General features: G+C 38.6%; 1 long non-coding RNA gene and 1 pseudogene across 3 annotated transcripts in view; one reads left to right on the forward strand and one right to left on the reverse strand.

Moving 5' to 3' along the window:
* Window positions 1-4,723: 4,723 nt before the first annotated feature.
* On the forward strand, window positions 4,724-20,115 carry LOC309628251. Its single transcript, XR_014244296.1, has 2 exons — window positions 4,724-13,313; window positions 13,639-20,115. It is a non-coding gene; the product is annotated as an uncharacterized lncRNA (long non-coding RNA).
* LOC309628240 (DIS3-like exonuclease 1 pseudogene) overlaps window positions 17,893-24,095 on the reverse strand; it is a 52,150-nt pseudogene continuing 45,947 nt past the window's right edge. For both annotated transcript variants that reach the window (XR_014249451.1, XR_014249452.1), the window contains exon 2: window positions 17,893-22,821. The product of XR_014249451.1 is annotated as a DIS3-like exonuclease 1 pseudogene (transcript). The remainder of the gene's footprint in view (window positions 22,822-24,095) is intronic.

Below are 24,095 nucleotides of genomic sequence, written 5' to 3' on the forward strand. Positions count from 1 at the left end.
GTCACTCTCCACACCGCCCCTCCCGGGAGCCTGTGCAGCCCGCCACTGCCAGGGTCCTGTGATCCAGGGGCAACTTTCCCGGGAGAACGCACGGCGCGCCTCAGGCTGGCACAACGTCACGCTGGCTTCTGCCGCCGCAGGCTCGCCCCACATCCGTACCCCTCCCTCCCCCCGGCCTGAGTGAGCCAGAGCCCCCGAAGCAGCTGCTCCTTTAACCCCGTCCTCTCTGAGCAAAGAACAGACGCCCTCAGGGGACCTACATGCAGAGGCGGGTGCAAATCCAAAGCTGAACGCCGGGAGCTGTGTGAACAAAGAAGAGAAAGGGAAATTTCTCCCAGCAGCCTCAGGAGCAACGGATTAAATCTCCACGGTCAACTTCATGTACCCTGCATCTATGGAATACCTGAATAGACAACAAATCATCCCAAATTGAGGAGGTGGACTTTGGGAGCAAAGATATATATATTTTTTTCCCCTTTTTCTCTTTTTGTGAGTGTGTATGTGTATGCTTCTGTGTGTGATTTTGTCTGTATAGCTTTGTTTTTACCATTTTTCCTAGGAATATGTCTGTCCATTTTTTTGTTTCTTTGTTTTTTTCGGTTTTTTTCTTACTTAAAAAAATTGTTTTTCTTCATATTTTTTATTTTAATAACTTTTTCTTTTCTTTTCCTTTCTCTTCTTCTTTCTTTCTTTCTTTTTTTTCTTCCCTTTTATTCTGAGCCATGTGGAGGACAGGCTCTCGGTGCTCCAGTCAGGCATCAGGGCTGTGCCACTGAGGTGGGAGAGCCAAGTTCAGGACGCTGGTCCACAAGAGACCTCCCAGCTCCATGTAATATCAGACAGCAAAAATCTCACAGAGATCTCCATTTCAACACCAAGACCCAGCTCCACTCAACAACCAGCAAGCTACAGTGCTAGACACCCTATGCCAAACAACTAGCAACACAGGAACACAACCCCATCCATTAGCAGAGAGGCTGCCTAAAATCATAATAAGGCCACAGACACCCCAAAACACACCACCAGACGTGGACCTGCCCACCAGAAAGACAAGATCCAGCCTCATCCACCAGAACACAGGCACTAGTCCCCTCCACCAGGAAGCCTACACAACCCACTAAACCAACCTTAGCCACTGGGGACAGGCACCAAAACAATGGAAACTACGAACCTGCAGCCTGCGAAAAGGAGACCCCAAATACAGTAATTTGAGCAAAATGAGAAGACAGAAAAACACACAGCAGAAGAAGGAGCAAGGCAAAAACCAACGAGACCTAACAAATGAATAGGAAATAGGCAGTCTACCTGAAAAAGAATTCAGAATAATGATAGTAAAGATGATCCAAAATCTTGGAAATAGAATGGAGAAAACACAAGAAATGTTTAACAAGGACCTAGAAGAACTGAAGAGCGAGCAAACAAACAGTGATAAAAAACACAATAAATGAAATTAAAAATTCTCTAGAAGGGATCAATCGCAGAATAACTGAGGCAGAAGAACGGATAAGTGACCTGGAAGATAAAATAGTGGAAATAACTACTGCAGAGCAGAATAAAGAAAAAAGAATGAAAAGAACTGAGGACAGTCTCAGAGACCTCTGGGACAACATTAAATGCACCAACATTCGAATTATAGGGGTCCCAGAAGAAGAAGAGAAAAAGAAAGGGACTGAGAAAATATTTGAAGAGATTATAGATGAAATTTTCCCTAATATGGGAAAGGAAATAGTTAATCAAGTCCAGGAAGCACAGAGAGTCCCATACAGGATAAATCCAAGGAGAAACACGCCAAGACACATATTAATCAAACTATCAAAAATTAAATACATAGAACAAATATTAAAAGCAGCAAGGGAAAAACAACAAATTATACATAAGGGAATCCCCATAAGGTTAACAGCTGATCTTTCAACAGAAACTCTGCAAGCCAGAAGGGAGTGGCAGGATATATTTAAAGTGATGAAGAAGAAAAACCTACAACCAAGATTACTCTATCTAGCAAAGATCTCCTTCAGATTTGATGGAGAAATTAAAAGCTTTACAGACAAGGAAAAGATAAGAGAATTCAGCACCACCAAACCAGCTTTACAACAAATGCTAAAGGAACTTCTCTAGGCAGGAAACACAAGAGAAGGAAAAGACCTAAAATAACAAACCCAAAACAATTAAGAAAATGGTAATAGGAACATACATATCGATAACTACCTTAAATGTAAATGGATTAAATGCTCCAACCAAAAGACATAGACTGGCTGAATAGATATAAAAACAAGACCCGTATATATGCTGTCTACAAGAGACCCACTTCAGACCTAGGGACACATACAGACTGAAAGTGAGGGGATGGAAAAAGATATTCCATGCAAATGGAAATCAAAACAAAGCTGGAGTAGCAATTCTCATATCAGACAAAATAGACCTTAAAATAAAGACTATTACAAGAGACAAAGAAGGACACTACATAATGATCAAGGGATTGATCCAAGAAGAAGATATAACAATTGTAAATATTTATGCACCCAACATAGGAGCACCTCAATACATAAGGCAAATGCTAACATCCATAAAAGGGGAAATTGACAGTAACACAATCATAGTAGGGGACTTTAACACCCCACTTTCACCAATGGACAGATCACCCAAAATGAAAATAAATAAGGAAACAGAAGCTTTAAATGATACATTAAACAAGATGGACTTAATTGATATGTATAGGACATTCCATCAAAAAACAACAGAATACACATTCTTCTCAAGTGCTCATGGAACATTCTCCAGGATAGATCATATCTTGGGTCACAAATCAAGCCTTGGTAAATTTAAGAAAAGTGAAATCAAGTATCTTTTCCGACCACAACGCTATGAGACTAGATATCAATTACAGGAAAAAATTTGTAAGATATACAAACACATGGAGGCTAAACAACACACTACTTAATAACCAAGAGATCACTGAAGAAATCAAAGAGGAAATCAAAAAATACCTAGAAATAAATGACAATGAAAACACGACGACCCAAAACTTATGGGATGCAGCAAAAGCAGTTTTAAGAGGGAAGTTTATAGCAATACAATCCTACCTTAAGAAACAAGAAACATCTCAAATAAACAACCTAACCTTACACCTAAAGCAATTAGAGAAAGAAGAACAAAAAAAACCCCCAAAGTTAGCAGAAGGAAAGAAATCAGAAAGATCAGATCAGAAATAAATGAAAAAGAAATGAAGGAAACGATAGCAAAGATCAATAAAACTAAAAGCTCGTTCTTTGAGACGGTAAACGAAATTGATAAACCATTAGCCAGACTTATCAAGAAAAAAAGGGAGAAGACTCAAACCAATAGAATTAGAAATGAAAAAGGAGAGGTAACAACTGACATTGCAGAAATACAAAGGATCATGAGAGATTACTACAAGCAACTCTATGCCAATAAAATGGACAACCTGGAAGAAATGAACAAATTCTTAGAAATGCACAACTTCCGAGACTGAACCAGGAAGAAAGAGAAAATATGAGCCGACGAATCACAAGCACTGAAATTGAAACTGTGATTAAAAATCTTCCAACAAACAAAAGCCCAGACCAGATGGCTTCACAGGCAAATTCTATCAAACATTTAGAGAAGAGCTAACACCTATCCTTCTCAAACTCTTCCAAAATATAGCAGAGGAAGGAACACTCCCAAACTCATTCTATGAGGCCACCATCACCCTGATACCAAAACTGGACAAAGATGTCACGAAGAAAGAAAACTACAGGCCAATATCACTGATGAACATAGAGGCAAAAATCCTCAACAAAATACTACCAAACAGAATCCAACAGCACGTTAAAAGGATCATACACTATGATCAAGTGGGGTTTATCCCAGGAATGCAAGGATTCTTCAATATATGCAAATCAAATAATGTGATACACCATATTAACAAATTGAAGGAGAAAAACCATATGATCATCTCAATAGATGCAGAGAAAGCTTTCAACAAAATTCAGCACCCATTTATGAGAAAAACCCTCCAGAAAGTAGGCATAGAGGGAATTTACCTCAACATATTAAAGGCCATATATGAAAAACCCACAAGCAACATCGTTCTCCATGGTAAAAACCTGAAACCATTTCCACTAAGATCAGGAACAAGACAAGGTTGCCCACTCTCACCACTCTTATTCAACATAGTTTTGGAAGTCCTAGCCATGGCAATCAGAGAAGAAAAAGAAATAAAAGTAATCCAAGTTGGCAAAGAAGAAGTAAAGCTGTCACTGTTTGCAGGTGACATGATACTATGCATAGAGAATCCTAAAGATGCTACCAGAAAACTACTAGAGCTAATGAATGAATTTGGTAAAGTAGCAGGATACAAAATTAATGCACAGAAATCTCTTGCATTCCTATATACTAATGATGAAAAATCTGAAAGTGAAATTAAGGAAGCACTCCCATTTACCACTGCAACAAAAAGAATAAAATATCTAGGAATAAACCTACCTAAGGAGACAAAATACCTGTATGCAGAAAATCATAAGACACTGATGAAAGAAATTAAAGATGCTACAAATAGATGGAGAGATATACCATGTTCTTGGATTGGAAGAATCAACACTGTGAAAATGACTTTACTACCCAAAGCAATCTACAGATTCAATGCAATCCCTATCAAACTACCACTGGCATTTTTCACAGAACTAGAACAAAAAATTTCACAATTTGTGCAGAAACACAAAAGACCCCGAATAGCCAAAGCAATCTTGAGAAAGAAAAATGAAGCTGGAAGAATCAGGCTCCCTGACTTCAGACTATACTACAAAGCTACAGTAATCAAGACAGTATGGTACTGGCACAAAAACAGAAATATAGATCAATGAAACAGAATAGAAAGCCCAGAGATATCAAAACCTTATCTTTGATAAAGGAGGCAAGAATATACAGTGGCGATAAGACAGCCTCTTCAATAAGTGGTGCTGGGAAAACTGGACAGCTACATGTAAAAGAATGAAATTAGAATACTCTCTAACAGCATACACAAAAATAAACTCAAAATGGATTAAAGACCTAAATGTAAGGCCAGACACTATAAAACTCTTAGAGGAAAACGTAAGCAGAACACTCTATGACATAAATCACAGCCAGATTCTTTTTGACCCACCTCCTAGAGAAATGGAAATAAAAACAAAAATAAACAAATGGGACCTAATGAAACTTAAAAGCTTTTGCACAGCAAAGGAAACCATAAAGAAAAGAAAAGACAACCCTCAGAATGGGAGAAAATATTTGCAAATGAAGCAACTGACAAAGGATTCATCTCCAAAATTTACAAGCAGCTCATGCAGCTCAATTTCAAAAAAACAAACAACCCAATCCAAAAATGGGCAGAAGACCTAAATAGACATTTCTCCAAAGAAGACATACAGATTGCCAACAAACACATGGAAGGATGCTCAACATCATTAATCATTAGACAAATGCAAATCAAAACTACAATGAGGTATCACCTCACACCAGTCAGAATGGCCATCATCAAAAATCTACAAACAGTAAATGCTGGAGAGGGTGTGGAGAAAAGGAAACCCTCTTGCACTGTTGGTGGGAATGTAAATTGTTACAGCCACTATGGAGAACAGTATGGAGGTTCCTTAGAAAACTAAAAATAGAACTACCATATGACTCAGCAATCCCACTACTGGGCACATACCCTGAGAAAACCATAATTCAATAAGAGTCATGTACCACAGTGTTCATTGCAGCTCTGTTTACAATAGGCAGGACATGGAAGCAACCTAAGTGTCCATTGACAGATGAATTGATAAAGATGTGGCACATATATACAATGGAATATTATTCAGCCATAAAAAGAAACAAAATTGAGTTAGTTTTAGTGAGGTGGATGGACCTAGAGTCTGTCATACAGAGTGAAGTAAGTCAGAAAGAGAAAAGCAAATACCATATGCTGACACATATATATGGAATCTAAAAAAAGAAAATGGTTATGAAAAACCTAGGGGCAAGACAGGTATAAAGACGCAGACGTAGAGAATGTACTTGAGGACACGGGGAGTAGGAAGGGTAAGCTGAGTCGAAGTGAGGGAGTGGCATGGACATATATACACTACCAAATATAAAATAGATAGCTAGTGGGAAGCAGCCACATAGCACAGGGAGATCAGCTTGGTGCTTTGTGACCACCTAGAGGGGTGGGATAGGGAGGGTCAGAGGGAGACGCAAGAGGGAGGAGATATGGGGATATATGTATATGTATAGCTGATTCACTTTGACATAAAGTGGAACTAACACACACAGACACAAAAAAAGAAAGGGAGGGAAAAGATGGAATGCAAGGTAAAGGGGAATTTCAGGTCACAAAAGGGTAGTTTTTTATTGTTGTTGTTTGTAGTGTCTATTTTGTTTTTTGTTCCTGAGAATTTTTTATTATTATTTTGGTGATTTTTTTTGGTCTTTCTTTTTGAAGGAAGAGGAAGACTTTGGGTTTGTTGTGGGCCCAGGATCAGAGCCAATAGAAAGATTAAGGTGGAAGATGGGGAACAGTGTGGGAATGATTAAAGAAGCAATGTTCACCCAATGGAGATGGGGAAGGAAAAAGAGACTGAGGGCTCCAAGAGAGGGTTTGGTTTTGGGCAGGAAGAGGAGTACATTGTCCTCAGTGTATGAAGAAAGGAAGGAGGGAAATGCTTTACATATTAGTAAGTGTGAGGTAGGGCTGACAATTGACAGGTGATCACAACTTTCTCAGTTAAGTAACAGACAAGGCTTGGAGAACACTGTGAATTAAATGTTGAGGAGAATGATGGTGATTTAGAATAGAGACCAAAAGGGATGATAAAGAAATCTAATCAAACAAGTAGAAGGCTCTTGCTCTGTGATAAGCTATGAGAACTCATTTCTCATAAGCCTTAAAAATCTTAATAATCATTATTACCAGAACATACCGAAAAAGTATGTTGGCAGTTAGTCTTCCTGTTTCACTAGTAACAGTATTTAGATGGGATCATTGTAATTATATCTTTACCCGTAATATATTAGACTTACAAAATTGCAAAAGCAACAGTAGACCTTATGGATGTATGTTATATCTATATGATGGATAGATACATGAATACATATATATTACGTGATACTAAGTACCAAAATTTTATTTGATGTTTTCATGTGCTTGAGGTACAATGTTTATTTTAACTAGGTGTTATGTTTTCAAACATTGATTTGTTTTATCCTTCTCTTCCTTGTGTAACCATGAAGAAAGCTTATTAGACTAATTTCTTCAAGAATCTGCCTATTATAGGAAATGGAATTAATTTCATTTCCCATTGCTACTACTACCAAATTTGATGGCATCAAAAAAAAAAAAAAATAAGACGGGAAGTATGCTCACATAATAAATTACAAAAATTTTCATGGTAGAATTCTTGATTTTTCTGCATCCAAGCTGTGTGTCACCTTATAATGAATCATCATCTCAGGCAGATGTTCTTGTTAGGAAGTAAATTTTTCCCACTAGATTTAATGCTTAAAACAGAAGTTATCCCCACACCCACCAACACACTTTCTAAATACAAAGAGCCCTTGTTATCAAATAGTTTCATTTGAGTTGTTTTTCTTTCTTCTTTTGGATTATCTGGGAAATTTCTTTCATATTTTCATTTATATTTGCACAAATGTTTTAAACCTCTCTCCCTGTGTTAAAATTGGTTCGTACTACATTTGTACGGCTAAAAGGGGAGAACAGAGAGGAAAAGAAAATCTAGTCTCAACTATTTAAAGCCTTAAATCTTCGAAAATCAAAAATTAAATCTGAGACTTCCCTGGTGGTCCAGTGGTTAAGACTTCGCCTTCCAATGCAGAGGGTGCATTTTCGATCCCTGGTTGGGGAGCTAAGATCCCACATGCCTTGTGGCCAAAAAACAAAAAAACGTAAAACAGAAGCAATGTTGTAACAAAAATTCAATGAAGACTTAAAAAATGGTCCACATCAAAAAAAATCTTTAAAAAAATTAAATCTGAAGATGTTCAGGTTTCTCATCACTTATAAGGGTTTAGTTCCAAAGATATGCCAGATTTTCTTAGAAAATATACCACTGATAATCTGAAAAAGAAGGCAATGTATTTGTCACATTTAACCAACTCTTATTAACAGAGATAGAACAACTAGTCCATAAATTGGAAGTTGTACCTTTAATGTACTTGTCCATAGTGCCACCAAGCGGTTCTATCAATTTTAAAAAATACTTCTAAGCAGAGTAATTCAGTTATTCTAGGAGTTAGACACTAGGTGGCAGTGGATTTCCCTTTAAAGAGGCTTTGAGAACTTTGATGAGTTAGAAATGGTTTACTCTCATTCGAGGGCAATTATTCATCCATTTAAAAAAAGTTAGAATAGCTATAACCTACTCCAAAAGAAAGGAAAATATACTGCAGAGTTGGGTTTTTTTTTTTTACAATACTCTGTGCAACCTAGGTTGATCACATTAAAAAATGACCCGTTTATTTTTTTAAATTACAATTTTATTGAGATAAATTCACAGAGCATAAAAGTCTTCCTTTAAAGTGTATAATTCAGTGTTTTTAGTATATTCACATAGATGGGCCACCATCACATGACCTAATTCCAGAGTCTATGGACCACTACACAAAGAAACCTCATATCCATTTGCAGTCAGTTCTTATTCCCTCCTCTCCCTAATTCCTGGCAACCATGAATCAACTTTCCATATGTATTTCCCTATTCGGGAAATTTCAAATAAATGGAATTGTACAATCGTGTGCTTTGGTAATTGGCTTCTTTAACTTAACATAATGTTTTCAAAGTTCATCCATGATGTAGCATTTATTAGTACTTCATTTTTATTGTCAAATAATATTCCATTGTACGGCTATGCCACTTCATTTATCCATTCATCAGCTGAGGGACATTTGGGTTGTACAGTATCTTCTTTTGTACCGTTATGAATAATAGTGCTGCCATGAACATCCTTGTAAAAGTTGTCCTTGTAAAAGCTGTTGTGCAAGTGTATGCTCTAATTTCTCTTGGGTTTATACCTAGGAGTAGAATTGCTGGGTCATGTAGTAAAGCTATGCTTAACATTTTGAGGAACTGCCAAACTTTCCCAAGGTGGCTGCATCATTTTACATCTAATTAACAATTTTGAATGTTCTGATTTCTCTGCTTTCTCCATAATGCTTCTTCATCCTTTTCTCCTTCTGTTCCTCAGACTGGCTATCACAGTGACCTATCTCCAAGTTCGCCAATTCTTTATTTTGGGCAGCTCAAATCATTTCAGTTATGGTAGTTTTCAACTCCAGAATTTTTTTTGCTTTTTTTTTTTTTTTTAATAAATTTATTTATTTATATTTGTCTGCATTGGGTCTTCATTGCTGTGCATGGGCTTTCTCTAGTTGTGGCAAGCGGGGGCTACTCTTCGTTGCGGTGCGTGGGCTTCTCATTGCGGTGGCTTCTCTTGTTGCGGAGCACGGGCTCTAGGCGCGCGGGCTTCAGTAGTTGTGGCTCGTGGTCTCTAGAGCGCAGGCTCAGTAGTTGTGGCACGCGGGCTTAGTTGCTCCGCAACATGTGGGATCTTCCCAGACCAGGGCTCAAACCGTGTCCCCTGCATTGGCAGGCGTATTCTTAACCACTGCACCACCAGGGAAGCCCCTCCTTGTTTTTTTAAAATAATTTTTATCTCTTTACTGATGTTCTTTATTTGTGAGACGTTCTCATATTTTCCGTTTATTCTTTCAGATGTCGTTTTCTTAGTTCTTTAGACAAATTTTTAATATCTGCTTTAAAGTCTTTAGTTAATTTCTATATACTTTCTTATATTTTAATCATTTCATTCTCAAAAAGAGGCAAAGTATTAAAATAACTGTTTGTTTCCTATATTAATATGCCCAGCCTAGTCAACAGAATCTCACCAGTTTTCTCTCTGCTTCTACTTATGATTGGCACACACACAAAAATCTTTATATATAGTCACTAATTAACAAAACTTTACTAAGTCAAGATTTAGAGGCAGAAAACCAATGAGAAATTTGTGCAGCTGACTTACGTTCATTTATATACTGTCTTGACAAGTAAAAAAAGAAATGGGGGCTGGAAAGGGGCATGGAACCCTGTGATTATCACTCCATTTCCCGTCCATCCTGCTTCTGAGGCTAAGAATTCTTCCTAATTTCTCCTGCCAATCAGAAAGAAACACTATGCCACCTTGGAACACAGTCCCAAGATGCATGGTTTAGGAGGTTCCCTAGTTGCAAACAGTAAGTGCCGCATAATGCATAGGAATCCAACACAGCTGTAGCTTTTTGTATAGAAATGTTTCTTCTCATTAATATACATAAAATCCAGATCTTCTTAAACTGTCAAGGGATTTCACACAAGAAAAGGATAGCAGGGGTATGAAGCCCCATCTCTAGTTGACAGATTAATTTCTCCTTAGGTATCTTACTTCTGACAACTACTAGGTTGGTTTAAGATGAGGAAAAATGGAGTGACCTTTCACGTTTAACCTCCTGGCCTATTTTTGGACACAGAGCCTTTCTTCAATGCCAACAAGTAAAACTACAAAAGGGCTAACATATTAATCAAGACTTGACTAAATAAAAAGAAATAACTAAAGGGAGCTTGATGGAGACAAAATTATACTAGCTCCATCAGGGTAAATAGGGGAAAGTATTTAACTAATCCCTTGGTTTTTGAATAGTCAACAGGAGAAAATTAAACCAAACCATCATTGTCCCTTCCCCCCCTTATTTTAATTCTCCAGAAGAAAAAACTAGACCTTGGTAATCTTGGGGCCGGAAGAAATCCTAATGGATTCCCTTGGAGATAGCATTGGTGGGTGGAGTGTAGCAAGGAACTGACCTATTTGTGTTTTGGAACTAAAAAGAAGTAGACCTGATCCTCACTAATAACCCTCCCCTAACCACCCTCCCCCGCCCCCGCCAAAAAAAAAGTCAGGCCTTTATTTGGAAGGTGTATCAGGTAATTAGGCTAAATTGCTCAAAAAGAATGCTGCCACTCTGGGTAGAAAGAAAAATGGGCTGAGCCCTGGTGGGTGAGTCCCCCGAGAGCAAGAGGGAGGGCCAGGCTGCATGTTCCCACAGAACCCTGCACAGCTGGGGACCAAGACCCCACCCAGACGCAGCCCCCCAGATGTGGCAGAGCCTCATATACAGCACATGCTGCGGGAGCCTGGGCCCTGTTATTGGGCCTTGGAGGTCTCAGCAGAGGTACCTGTCACTGAGTTAAGCACGAGAGGAAATCACAGGTAGAGCCTCCCCACTTTGAATGCACTGTAGGACCAGGCACTGAAAAGGGATTGCGACAACAGTGCAGATTGAAACTGCAGCCTTCCGTGAATTTCCGGACTGAATAAAGCCCAGGATTCCTACGCAATGCAAAGCATGTCCTGACAAGTTATTAGTATCGATTTTCTTGTCCACACTCAGGAATGGAGGGATGAACCAGATAGAAAGTGGGAAAATACAGCATTTTTAAATACCAAGTGGGGGACTTCCCTGGCGCTCCAGTGGTTAAGAATATGTGCATGTCCGATGCAGCGGGCATGGGTTCGATCCCTGGTCAGGGAACTAATATCCCACATGCCACAGGGCAGTAAATAAATAAATAACCAAGTGGAAGCAGAGCAAAGTCAATCCTCTACATAGATTATAAAGCTTGCAAGCTATGATGTGCACTTCTGAAGCCTGGCTTGACCTAGATTCCAGGGTCTAAGTGCCTGTGCACTGTCTCAGAACCCGCCACCTACAAGCACAGACCAGTGTCTCCTAATTTATTTAGACTAAGAGATGAAGACCTAGAAGAGGAGGAGAATCCTTTCCTCCAACCAATATCAGTCCAGTTCCAGTCTGAAAGCCTCCTCTACCCATAGGGACTGACCTCAGTGATTACCACCTCTTTGACAGGAGATCAAGTCCGCCCACAGCATGTGGCCTGCCAGCCTCAACAAAACCTCACAATAAAACAGACTAACCACCTTTGTTCACCTTTATTCACACAGAAGACATACAAAACCAATATGCAAATGTGTGCTTTGTTACATTAGAAAATCACATTGGTACTGTGTGACACAGCATGATGATGACAAAATGTCTTTCTTTTAATATGAACACTTCTGTTCCTAATCTTTAGTTCATCTGACAGTGATGTCGAGGAACAGCGGTGGAAAGAGGAAATAAAGTTTCTGTCCCCCTCTCCAGCACTATTAAAAACTGTGTTTACGGATTTGTCAATTTCTGGAGGTGTGTTCTCAACACAGTTTCACAACGTGCTCTTTTTTCAGATCTTGGAATCAGTACTTCTTGAATTTAACACAGAAACACAGGCAAGTATCCTGGAAATACAACAGCCCCGGATGACTGACTAAGCCTTGGAAGCTTATGACAAAGCACTTTGATCTCCTCATGCATACCAGGGCTTCCCAGAGAGTGGCCTTCCCACAGATCGAGTTTGGTTACTATTTCCTTTGGATAATTTGAACACTGCACTATAAAAGATGCCCTGTTCTCCTCATAAGAGGCAGGTCCTAAAGCCTTTTGTATACGTGGGGAGTGATTTATTACTTTTGTGAGTTCTGGCTTAATTATAACAATTATTTGTTCACCTATATAAAACGTCAAATGTCATCTATCCGCTGAATCAGAATTTCAGGAAGTAAAAAGCCATTGCCTGTGTCAGAAAGACTGACCTGATGAAATATCTTGGAGACATTCCTCAGTACTAATTAAAATAATACACATTGTTACACGGTGCAATTATTTTCCAGAAAACAGCTGATGTGTACACACTATGCTTGGCAAAAATCCTGGCCAGTTTCGCAAGAATGTTTATTCCAGACTGAGATCATCTTTAAAAAAAAGAAAAAGAAAGAGACAGACAGACGGACAGACAGAGGAAGTGGGGAGGAAAGAAGGATGGAAGGAAGGAAGAGAGGAAGGAGGAAGATTTCTTAATCAAGAGAGGATTTTAGATTTTAAAGTTGCCTTTTCACATTCTGACTAGATACCTACATAATTCTATAATAAAACCTTATTACAGAAAGGGCATTTTAGCACAAATAAACTTTATTAACAGCTTGAAAAATCTGTAAAGTAGTTCAAAGAGTTATCAATATATCATTTATTTTACTTTATTTTATTTATTTTTTATTGAAGTATAGTTGATTTACAATATTATATTAGTTTCAGGTGTACAACATAATGATTCAATATTTTTACAGATTATACTCCATTTAAAGGTATTATAAAATATTGACAATATTCCCTGTGCTGTACATTACATCCTTGTATCTTATTTATTTATTTATTTATTTATTTTTTTAAAATATTTATTTATTTATTTATTCATTCTTGGCTGTGTTGGGTCTTCGCCTGTGCGCGAGGGCCCTCTGTAGTTGCGGCGAGCGGGGACCACTCTTCAACGCGGTGCGCGGGCCTCTCACCATCGCGGCCTCTCTTGCTGCGGAGCACGGGCTCCAGACGCGCAGGCTCAGTAATTGTGGCTCACGGGCCCAGTTGCTCCGCAGCATGTGGGATCTTCCCAGACCAGGGCTCGAACCCGTGTCCCCTGCATTGGCAGGCAGATTCTCAACCACTGCGCCACCAGGGAAGCCCCCTTATTTATTTTATACATAGTAGTTTTTACCTCTTAATCCCATACCTTGCCCCTCCCCCATCTCTCTCCCCACTGTTAACCACTAGTTTGTTCTCTATATCTATGAACTTGTTTCTGTTTTGTTATATTAATTCATTTGCTTTCTAATATGTCATTTATTTTAAACTCAAAATAGAATGTTTTGCTATTTATATTTAAACAACTATTTTTAAAGCTTTAACAATCTCAGGAAGAATAACATGAAATCATGAAAATAATTACCTATAGAACAAATGGTCTGGGAGGTGAAATATTTCATTTTTACCAGAGAGATTCATTAACTTAAAATATTCTAAGCTCAAATTCACATTGAAGAACCATAGCATTGTATTTTTTTCAGATTTTAATAATTTCTACAGTTAACATAAGTGACTTTAAGGAAAATTAATCAAGATGAAGCTATATTCAAAAGGTTCATGGAAGGGAAAACGTAGAGTGAACATTTGCAAATAAAGACAAGCATTATGGAAATGCAGAGTCATGATTTACTCATTCCAATTTTGCAGATGGCTAGAATACATCTGTGAATCATTTGCTTAGCCTTCAGACTGACCACATACACCAACACGGCCACTCACACACTCAGAAAGAACTGGGCATTGTCAAGTTTCGAGGAAGCCAGTGCTGACATGTTGATCCCTTATCTGGAAAGAAGGAATTATAAAGTTCTCTTTCTATCAGACTTAATTTAATCCTGATTTCTGAATCGTACTAAAAGGCAAGGAGGATGAATTTTTTTCCCTTCCCTTTTGATTCAGTCTAGAATTTTGACTGAAAAAGAAATTTTTTTTTATTCTTGCCATTAGTCTAGGAGGGAAGGTTTATTTCGGGATTAAAATTTATTAGCAGCTAATGGTTTGGCTTAATGAAAATATTGAGACTTGGGGTTCTAAAGGGAGAGAATTTGTAGCTTGCTTCAAAATTTATTGTGGTCCCTCATAATATCATTATTAACATATATCCTTTTTGTTTATCTGCATTGTTTTTCTGAATGTTGGCTTGTAGAGAACTATGTTTGAATAGCACTTGATACTTCCGTGAGTTTCTTACCAACAGTACAGTTATATAGTGAAAATCCCATATAGTGGCTTCACAGTTTGATTTGGAAGAGCATATATAATTTTAAGATTTCATGTAAAGATCGCTTTAAATTCTCATTCAGCAGGCCATGTGCAAGAAATTCAGAGAGAATGATGAATAGCTAGATAAAATCGTGGGCTTCCTGAATTTCCCACTTTATAGATTCTCTTTCAGAAAACTTTTAAATTGACAGGAAAGAGTTAATACTGTCCCTATAAGGGAACTTAGTAGGTTATAAAATAAGCTTTTCTTTTGTGAGTTTCTACTCAATAGGATCATAATTGCTCATGGGAACTCTCTTTTAGGACTAAGCAAAATAAAATATTATCAACATCATGGCATTTTCTCTTTGCCATATTTTCATTTAACATAGAAATTTTGCCCTTACCAAAAAACAAGCAGAAAAAAAATCTTTCCATTATGTTACAGTTTAAATCAATCAATTGTAACTAGACCTTTATTAATCTTTTAGCTCTATTATAGTTAAAAAGAAAAAAATGGTCTGAGAAGATGTACTTTTGATGGAATAGTTTTAAACAATGTGAATTCCTCCATCTAACCATCCTTTTCTTTCTGGGTGAATCTCTTTCATCATATTTGCTTGTAAATTTTCATCTGTTTTTCTTCTCTTCATTTATATTCTTTAAGAAAGCATTAATGAGGGGTAGGAGAAATGGGTGAAGGAGGTCAAAAAGAAAAAAGAAAAAAAAATTTAATACTAAAAACCTATTTGAAACCACAGCTCTATGGCTCATCTTGATGGATATAAAATAAAATTATTGCTTGTATGAAATAATATTAAAGAGAAAAAATAGAATATAAAATTGTATTTTTAAGACAAAGCAATAGATTGATTATAACTATGCAGAATGCTTATATGCACATTAGTAGATAATTTTAAATAATAAAAATGGTTTAATATTTTTTAAAAAGCATTGCTTAAACTAGAAAGGATCAATATTACAGATGCAAAATTAATATTACAGATATATTACTTCAATCCAGCATGTCCTGAACTTCTCCTATATGCCAGGTGCTCTCTTAGGTGCTGGAGATACAAGTAGAATAAGATGCATGGGCCCTGACCTCAGAAGGTGACAACCTATGGGAGAACACACAAACAAGCAACCAAAATACAATGTGATCTCTGTTATTGTGAATTACAGCAGTTGGAACTCTTTAACTGCAAGTGACAGAAAACATGATTCAAACTGGCTTAAGCCATAAGTTAATTGGTTCACATAACCAAAATTGAAGGAGGTAAAGTGGTCCATAGAGCTGACACATAGCACATTCCAATCAGGGATGGAGTGATGTCACCACAAGTGGTGTGTGTTCCTCTCTTAGCTCTACCCTCCTCTGCCTTGCATTTGTTCTCAAGGTCCAGTGATGGCTCCTGCCAACTCCCAGCTCATTTCTTACTATGCATTATTTAGATAAATTGCTCTTTTATTACCCGTTATTAACGAAAGAGTAATTGGGGATTTAATAATACACCCATATTTTGTCTTTTTCTCCTTCCCTATTGGTCCTATATTCTTGCTTTCTGGGGTCATATTTCTGAGTAAACTTCATGTACATAAATCTTTGTCTTAGGCTCTGCTTTGGAGAGACCCAGGCTATCAGCCCAGCACACACTGACACTAATTGCCTCTGACTCATTACAGCAGACTTCCAATCACTATGCTTCCTTCTATCAGTACTACGTAGTCATGGTCCGTTGGTCACAGTTGATAAAACTAGGGACAGAAACCTGACAGACAAGCTGGGCCACTAAGAATTTCCCCAGGAGTTTGGAAGTGGACTGAGAGAAAGTTGTTCCCTTGATGTGGCAAATCGTATCTGGTGAAGCTTGATGGCTTCCTTCCTTCCTGGGGTGCGCTGGAGTACACTTGTAAGAGCTGATAGTTAAACATTCAGGAATTTTGCCTAACAGCCCATTGGGAGCTGGAAATATGCCATGGTGAGCGCATTGCATTATAAAAGTCAACAATTCCTATAATCTGGCCTTCTTCCCCCCAGAGAGCCAGTTTACCAGCACACCACCGCTTCCTTCCCTCTGTTTTCTAAAACCTAAGAAATATTCATAAGGATCCAATTAGAGAAAAAAAGTACAGACCAAGCATTAGAGGCCAGGCAAAAGCAAATAATCCCAAAACAAAGAATTTTGATAACTTGTGTTGGGAAACACAATTTTCAGCTGAGGGCTCTCCTGGAATGAAGACCCCTGGTCCCACAGAGCAGCTCCACTTGATATTCTCACCCATTAGCATGCTTACAAGTAAACTGGGCCTGCCAGAGACAACCCTTAGTCTGGCCCAGTTGCTACCAGGAGACAAAGGACAGGTGGCAACACAGGCCCACCAATTAACAATCTACAATAGAGACAGGCGACTGTGCTGCCCACATTCTGAAGCCGTGACCTCACCGCTGGTTTAGTGTGTACATGTCATTGCCCAGTGTTACCAGTAAGATAAGCCAGTCCTCCTTCTGTGAGGAGGAACATGCCACAGGAATAGAACGAAGGATAGAACTGTTTCCTCCAATATTACTCCCTTCTAGGGAGAAAAGGACAGGGGTCTGCTCCACAACAAGAAGGTGAGCAGTGGTGCGGAAGCCATGGTTTCTGCCATGAGGTCTAAGGAGCAGAGGAAGCCACTGAAGAGAAGAATGGAGCAAAGAATGGAGAAGCTGCACCCTTAGGCTCCTGCTGACTCAGTTCCTTTTGGAAGTCTGACAGAGAAAACACCTATACAGAGCAGATAACAGTACCATGTTAATGTTGGCCACTATTTATTTATTAATGCCAGCGTGCTATTTCAAAGATTATGTTTTAAAATTTATTTAAAACAACCCCCTACTCATAAATATTTAGGCTGTTTTCAATTCTCTACTCTAGCAAAGATGGACAGACAGAGTTAAAGAAAAATTATCTGACACTTGTTAAAGCAGTAAGGAAAAATTTATCCAAGACTGTTGCAGTAGGGAAGACATACTGTGCTCAACTCTGAATACAATAAGGACAAGTGGGGATTTATGGCCAAGAAGCAGGGTGAGGGGTCAATGGATGGAAAAATTGCTAAGAGGAGACTTCAAGGGTAGGGGGATTCTTGCTAAACTCATCTCACAGATTTTTCCCTCAAGGCAGATCAAGGACTTATACATCAAAGGTGAGGAATACGGAACTTGATCAGATATCAAGAATGATTAGATATCAAGGGTGAGGGGATTCTTGCTAAACTAGGCTATGCAGGCCCAGCGAGGACAGGACAGACATGGAAGGCCAAGGTCAAAGCCTAGTTGAAAAGAGGGCTCAGAGGAGCCTGACTAAAGTTTGATCAAAAAGGGAGTATTTGGCAGGGGAACTTTTTGATTAAAACAAATTCCCAATAATGGACTTCAGTCAAAATGCATGAATTTTTTTATGGTTCTTGTTACACAGTATCAATGGCTCTTTGAAAAAATTGAACCCACTTACAACACAACTACATGAGTGTTCAAGTTTCTCAAATTTTTTAACAGCGTTTTCTTTTGACCAATTCTTAATATGTGTAATTATCTAAAATCCTTCAGTCATCCTGAAAAACAAATACCTATGCACAATCATCTAATTTTGTGTTTTATTACCAAAACTGAATGTTTTCCTTGTTCAACCTGCCTGTTTTGGGATTGTGGCTGGCATCTCTATGGCAGAGGTCACACTTGTACTTTCAAGTGTGTACTTTCTTTCTGAAATACACACTGGAATTTATTGCAGATGAGATGGTTTCTACTTTCTAATCACTTGTTCCATTAAAAGCTAGACCACCGCTACACGAAAAAGAATTAGTCTCCTAGTATCAGTATTTGTATGACTTTTTTTCTCTCTGAGTCAAGGAACAAGGTAACTTCTCAGCCACAGTCCACTGTTCATGGGACTTTTCTGCCCACTTATTGAACCATTCACTAGGTATTTACCTGGTCATTTTCTTCATTGAGCTCCCTTCCCACATGCCTTATATATAATCAACTTGAAGCAGCACAGAAGATTCAGGTTTAATAAGAGAGTTCTTAGTATTTTTGTGAGACATAATGTCTTCGAATCTTCTCTGTTAGAAAATACAAACAGTTGGGAACAGTAGTGACAATGCACTCTACCCTACACAGACGAATCCAGCATACCCCTAGAGGGTTCCACAGTGAAGTTCTGCAGTGTGGGAGAATAATATATCCTGTTCTTTTACTGAAATACCTCTGCATTATCTCCTTACAACTGAGAACTACTGACTGGGACAAAGAGCAGGTAATTCATCATAAAAGCTAATGACATTAGCTAACATTTATTGAACCTTGTCACTATACCAGTCTCTGTTTTATTTTACTGTTTTTTAACTTTTTTTTTTACATCTTTATTGGAGTATAATTGCTTTACAATGTTGTGTTAGTTTCTGCTGTACAACAAAGTGAATCAGCTACATACTGTATACATATATCCCCATATCCCCTCCCTCTTGAGCCTCCCTCCCACCCTCCCTATCCTACCCCTCTAGGTGGTCACAAAGCACCGAGCTGATCTCCCAGTCTCTGTTTTAAGTCCTTTTCATGTGTTTAAATTCAATGAGTTTACTGCAATTCAAAATTAAATCAATTAATGATCTCTAAACCTATGAAGTGAGGATCATTAGTGTCCCACTGTACAAATATGGAAACTGAGGAACCAAGAGGTTTAAAATATTGCCCAAGGTCACATAACAAGTAAGAGGCAGAATTGAGATTCAAGCCCCGGCCTGTGTGATTCCAGACGCCAATATCTTGGATGTCTAACTCAAGGATAATAGATAATAAAGCCAGATTTTCCTCAATGCCATGTTAGGAATATATGTCCACTGACTTATTTAAACCTTTAAAAGCACATTCATATATTCATCCAAATTGGTTTAGGTACTTCCTTTAGTTTAGAATCCAATGTCTAATAAAACTTTTTATTTAGACTAAACGCTAAAAATTTTAATTCCTTAAGCTTCAGTGGTATCTTAGGATTTGTTTTAAAATTCAGTCAGGGACTTCCCTGATGGCGCAGTGGTTAAGAATCGGCCTGCCAATGCAGGGGACATGGGTTCGAGCCCTGGTCCAGGAAGATCCCACATGCCGTGGAGCATCTAAGGCCGTGCGCCACAAGTACTGAGCCTGCGCTCTAGAGCCCGCGAGCCACAACTACTGAAGCCCATGCTCCGCAACAAGAGAAGCCACTGCGATGAGAAGCCCCCACACTGCAACGAAGAGTAGCCCCTGCTCGCCACAACTAGAGAAAGCCCGTGCGCAGCAACGAAGACCCAACGCAGCCAAAAATAAAAATTAATTAATTTAAAAAAATTCAGTCATATGTTTTATAATTCTTAGATGTCAGGCAAATCCATTGTCAGTTTTGTTTTCCTAGATTGAAGCACCCTCCTTTCCTAATATGCACTCACACAGAAGTTCTGCCATCCCTTTTCTATGTAATCCTTTGACTTTCCCCAACATCTTTACATATTTTTCTTAAAATATATTGACTAGAGCCACAAAGAATATTACAGGTTTATACCTAAAAGGGCTTTGTTGAAATGCAGAGAAGTTTTGTTTTTACTGTGCCTCTTATTATGAACCTTTTTGACCTTTTTGGCAATGGGAATACATATTAGCTCTTCTTGGAAATCCCTGTCTCCAGGGTCATAATGAAACATCTAGAATTGTGTTGTAGTGGAAAGAACCCTAGCCTATAGGTAGGCAACTCACATCCAACTCCCTGCTTTGGTAATTTCTAGAAGTGCAATTAGGGGGTAACTAGGTACAGTTGACCCTCAATGCAGGGAGTTAGGGGTGCTGACCCTCCACGCAGTCAGAAATTGATGAATAATTTATAGCCTGCCCTGCCCTCCCTATCCTCTGTTCAACCATCTCCGTGTTTCCACATCAGCGGATTCAACCAACATCAGATTGTGTAGTGCTGTGTATTTATTGTTGAAAAACATCCGTGTATAAGTGGACCCACGCTGTTAAAACCCATGTTGTTCCTGGGTGAGCTATATTATAATCTCAACTTCCTCACTCACAAAATGGGACAATCGATGAGCAACTTTATTTTGGTGGTTAAGAGCACAGATATTGGAGCCAAGCCACCTGGTTCAAAACCTAGATTGGTTCTCTATGAGCGTGACCTTGGGCAACTTACTTCACCCTTCTGTTGTCTGAGTTTTCTCATAGGGAAATGAAAATTATAACAGTAATACCTACTTTCAAGTATCAAATGGTTGTCACAAACATCAGATGAGAGAATGAATGTAAAGAACTTTGATCCTAGAACATTGTCTAGGCTAATATATGCTAGTTACTGTTACATCACAAGGATATCGTAAGGGTTAAGTGAGAAAATATGAATGGGTAGTGCCTGAACTGTTCGCAAGCACCTAGACACTATTTCATTCCTGCCCTCACTTGTATTGAGCACTTACTAGGTGCAAGGCATCATATGAAGCCGAGGCATACAGACCAGCGAAAAAATCAAGGCACTGCCCTTACTAACCATGTTCCATGAGAAAATGAAACAATAAACCAGTAAATACATACACCACAAGATGAAAACAAACATTTATTGGACACCTGCTGTGTGCTGGCCCTTCTAAGCCAGGGAAATATACACTTTAAAGACCAGTTGCTGCCCTCAAGGAGCTCTCAATCTAGGAGAGCAAAGAGCACATTCTTTCCATTAAACTAGAGCTCAAACCTAGCACTTAACTTTTTAAAAAAAGTGATCCAGAGGTCTGAGGAGACCCGTGATGTCACAGGACTTGAGTCTGTCTGACTCCACAAAGTTCCAGCCCCAGGCTCTTTCTAGGATCCTATACAAACTGCTAATAAACGGATCTTTTTTTTTTTTTTTGGCTGCCCAGCGCGGCTTGTGGCATCTTAGTTCCCAGACCGGGGACCAAACCCAGGCCCGTGGCAATGAAAGCACGGAGTCTTAACCACTGGACCACCAGGGAATTCCCCAAACAGATCATTTCTACAAAGAGTGATTCCCACCGCGATGAGACCTGAACATGGACCTCTTCTCAAGCAAAGGATGGCCTCACCCCAAGCATTTCTGCAGCTGGCCCAGGCTGCTTTGTATGCTGAAACTGACTCTGAAACTACACACTTAAGCATCTCATTAAATTGAAAAGTAAAATAACCACTATTGTAACTGCTTTTCTATACTGAAAATCTTAATAACTTTAAGCAAGCTAAAAACGGCCAAAGTTGTCTTCTAATAAAAACTAAGCTGTTGAGTTAATTAAGTGAAAAGCAAATAACAATTAAATTAACAAGTAAGTTATCCAACCCCGTCTATAAATTCATACATGGGCAATCTTAGAGAAAAAAAAACAAACTTTAAAATAAAGACCTGACTTGTGATAATTAGTTTCTCTTTCAGGAGCTGTTACAAATATTTTGTGGTAGGAAGTCTTCCCTTAAATCCGTGCCGGTCTGCAGCACACTGAACCATTCTTTTAAAAGAAGAAAACTGTGTAAGTAGCTCTATCTTAATAGCCAACCATCAGTTCATTAAGTTAAAATTTTCAATCAGATGGCCCTAGAAGGGAGTTTCCCTTATAGAAAGCCCCCCTGATTCACAGTTCAGGAGAAGGACTTCACACAGTTTCTAAGCTTGAGCAACGCTTAGAAAAGAAAGAGGGAAACAAAGATGTGAAAACTTATTTTGCATAAGACTCAATTAGAAAGCAGTGCAAAGTCTAGTCATAGAATAATTTTATTTAGGAAAACAGAAATCTATGGAAGAAAATGGATTCTATCGCTACATGGAAATAATAATGGCAACTAAAATGCTTTGAAACGGTGCTTCTCAGACTCTAATGTACCTCTCAAGCACCTGGGGAATCTTGTTTAAATGCAGATTCTGATTCCTCGGGTCTGGGGTGGAGTCTGATACTCAGCATTTCTCACAAGCTCCTTGGTGATGCCCTCAGTGCTAATCTCCGAAGCACGCTTCGACCAGCAACATATACAGAGTATGAATCTGCTTATTGTAAAGGCCATATCCGCTGTTAAGTTTAAACAGAATCTCATAAATTAATCTGAAGAATTCAGGCACTTGTACAAATAAAAAGGCTAGGCATTAATCATTTATTCAATCAGCATTATTGAGCTTTCTATGTCCTAGGCCTTATGGTAGGTCCTAGGCATTCAACAGTAACTAAATCAAGTGCCTTTGAAACAATATATTTTCAGCAGATTGACTGCAAAAGCAGATATAAGCATCCAGTCATCCGCATTAAGCAAGACATTAAAGAAACAGCAAGGGCTTCCCTGGTGGCGCAGTGGTTAACAATCTGCTTGCCAATGCAGAGGACACGGGTTCGAGCCCTGGTCTGGGAAGATCCCACATGCCGCGGAGCAACTGGGCCCGTGAGCCACAACTACTGAGCCTGCGCGTCTGGAGCCTGTGCTCCGCAACAAGAGAGGCCGTGACAGTGAGAGGCCCGCGCACCGCGATGAAGAGTGACACCCACTCGCCGCAACCAGAGAAAGCCCTCGCATAGAAACGAAGACCCAACACAGCCAAAAATAAATTAAAAAAAAAAAAAAAAGCATTGGTGAAATAAAGGGAGTTTATTTAAAAAAAAAAAAAAAGAAACAGCAAACCTGTAAACTAATGCCACTTTTCTCACTAAATGTTGTTTCGTTTGGAAAAATATGTGTTTGGAAAATATAGTTATTTTACATAAATATGTTATTTATGTTATCGTGTAATGGGTTCATTTTTTTAATAAATAAATATATTTTTAAAATTGTAAGCGTCTTTGATAAATCTGCTTTTGACTGTTCCCCCGAAATAACAATAGGAACATGGATTAAAATGACCTTTCATAATTCACAAATCAAAACGAATCCATCATGGTCCTTGTGTTAACTTTTCCTTGACATAATATTTTTAGGAATCCTGCCGGTCAGATTGTTTAGGTGTCAGATGTTGAAAATAATTGGCAGTTTAATCCCATGAACTAGCATTGCTCTGTTTCGTATGAACTAGTAACAAAAATTTAAAGATTTTTGTATGCATGGCACAGTTTACTAGCAACAACATTATTACAAGCGTTGGTGGATCATATCCATCAAAATTAAAGCAAATATGTATAGTTATGTGGCAAGAAAGTTTTCACCTAATTTTGGGTTAATATGCTCCAGTGCCCCAGGGTAAAGTCCTGGCGTCTACCTCAAACTTCTATGTATAGTATAAACAGTAGGAAGGCTTGTACTCATCAAAGATTTTACCGTTTTTTCATGAGCATCAAGTATTGTCCCTGATGCATGTTAA

Source organism: Balaenoptera borealis, assembly GCF_965194805.1.
Source record: "Balaenoptera borealis genome assembly, chromosome: 4".
NCBI classification, from domain to species: domain Eukaryota; kingdom Metazoa; phylum Chordata; class Mammalia; order Artiodactyla; family Balaenopteridae; genus Balaenoptera; species Balaenoptera borealis.